Below are 2,462 nucleotides of genomic sequence, written 5' to 3'. Positions count from 1 at the left end.
GTTTTATTCTACCTGTCAGCTGTGCTATCCATAGTTTAACTCAGAGAACATTACTGGTTATAACTGCATGATGAAGAAAACTTCATCAACCATCACAGGCACAGCCATATGCATGGTTTTAAATACAGGTGTAGGTCTTCATAAACATAATGCTAAAATTGGTGCAGTAGACTATCTGGTAACAGTTCTACTTTATTTCATTCTCTATGTTCTACATTTGTTTTGAAATCTAGCGGGAGCATTCGTAAAGGAAGTTCGCAACATTTTTTGCTGTCACTCTAACACATTTTTTTTTTATCAAATCGTTCTGCTTTTACAGATGGAAATTGTTTTCTGTAACTTATCTAAGTTCAAAGAGAAAGCCTAACCTCAATCTGGCAGCAAACAGTATGTGCTGTATACAAGTCACTGCAAAACCCACTCTCACTCGTACACAGAGACACATTAGCACACTACATTTGCCATAGCTTGAGGCTTGTAATTGTAAAAGTTACCTTTTTTTATTTTTTATGCTGCCATAAAATGCACACAGAGCRTTCCAGGCTACAGCGGGAGCAGCTTCCTGACCGGCTCCTCAGGAGGAAGTYGGACAAATCGACCTGAGCTTCTTTGCTCTGTTTTCCACACTCAGCAGGAGAACACCATATAAGATTCTCGGTGAACTAAATTCAATTGGTCTCACTCGCTCTGCAGCAGCAGCTGAGCCTGCAACATCTTTCCTTGCTCACCCTGAACAGACATCACTGGAGCTGTTAGACTGGGAATCAGTTTGTTCTGGGATTGATGTTWGGAATGTAAAACATGCTGATCTTCAAGTGAAAGTCACCACACTCTCCCCKRGGGGGCTAAATATAGTGTGTGCATAAACTCTGACTTCAGGTTAAAGCCTTCTGAATTTGCAACAGTAAATATCACCAATAAACATATGCCATAAACATTTTATTGTGGTTATCTTGTAGTAAATGTACTCTTTAAAAGTACAAAAATGCCTAGCTAACAAATATATTTTGAAAAGATATTTATACTACTATGACATCAATGAAACTCAACCAAATTACTCTTAGAACAAATAGACACTCAGTCCACTGTAAACTATAAAGTATCCTCTTTTTTGTTATATGTTGATGTAAATACATGTATTTGGCCACATGYTTTTGAGTCGCACAAACAGTTGAGGCATATCTAATGCATGTAAATCATCTGAGGAGCACTTTCATAAAAAAGAGAAAGATGCTGAATCTGAATATTATTTCTAGAGATGTGACATTCACAAATGATAAGCAATTCAGAGGGAAGGGGGAGGGGTTTCTTCTTAACAAAACACATAGTTCTGCCCAGGTGATGTGATGACATCATCACTTATGCCAAGGATAGTCAATCCTGGTACTYGAGGTCYGCAGCCCTGCATGTTTTACTTTTTTTGCTTCTCTAACACACCTGATTCAGTCAGTGAATTACTGTACCTCTTCCAAGTTCTGCAGAAGCATGAAAATCATCCTGATTTGAAATCAGGTGTGATGGAGCAGATAAACAAGTAAAATGTGCAGGGCTACGGACCTTGAGGACTGGAATTGACTATCCCTGACTTATGCCATATGTGTATCAGGTTCACAGCAAAAGTCAAATGTGAGTGGGCAGCAGCAAACAGACTCAAGAGACAGGTAACTGCAGGTGAGTTGTTAAAGGTAGAATGATTCACAGGTAAATAAGTTTCCTTTGAATGACTCTATGAAACAAGTGGCTCATCAAGATYCAGATCCCTTMAAAGAGCCATTTATTTCTTTTCTAATTATTTCAGAACAAGTCCAGTGTGATGGTAAGGTTGAGAAGTTGTAGTCAATGATACATTCCCATAATTAGCTACATAAAGTTGTGTGTAATTGTGGAACAATGTTGGTGCTTCTGGAGCAAATRGCCTAAAAGAGAATTAGGAGGGAGCTGGTTTTCAAGGATCACACCGACACTGGCACACGATGATGCCTGGCGGGCAAATGTTTTGGAACTCTGTGCTGACCCGGCCTCTGTGTTTATAAAAGAAAACTAAAAGGAGCCATGTATTGTTGGTCCTGTTGAATCATCCTGTATTTCCTGGCTGTTTGTGTTTATTGCTCAATCAATGTCTTGAGAGCTTGTTGGGTAGATCAGTGAAACTAAAGCCCACCAGTGCAAATTAGCTCTGCTGAAGTAACATCCAACAGGTCAGCAGTACCTTCCTGTCAGTTCTCTCTGTTCTGCGCTCTCAGTGACTTATTAAGGCCAGCTGCTGAGGCCACCACAGCTGAGTCATTGTGCCCTCGCCTCCAGTCACTTTCATTCTGCCCTCATTCGCTTTAATTTCATCTGGCAACTATGAACTTATTTAACTTGCTGTTAAGGAAAAACTAGTTGAAGGGAGGGACAGGAAATATATCAGAGGGTTGATTTAAAATGGTATTTAAATTGTGAGTTTTGCTCTGTAAGTC

Source organism: Austrofundulus limnaeus, unplaced genomic scaffold, assembly GCF_001266775.1.
Source record: "Austrofundulus limnaeus strain Quisiro unplaced genomic scaffold, Austrofundulus_limnaeus-1.0 Scaffold459, whole genome shotgun sequence".
Taxonomy (NCBI): Eukaryota; Metazoa; Chordata; class Actinopteri; order Cyprinodontiformes; family Rivulidae; genus Austrofundulus; species Austrofundulus limnaeus.
The sequence above is the reverse complement of the archived record's forward strand: the minus strand, read 5'-3'. Positions refer to the sequence as shown.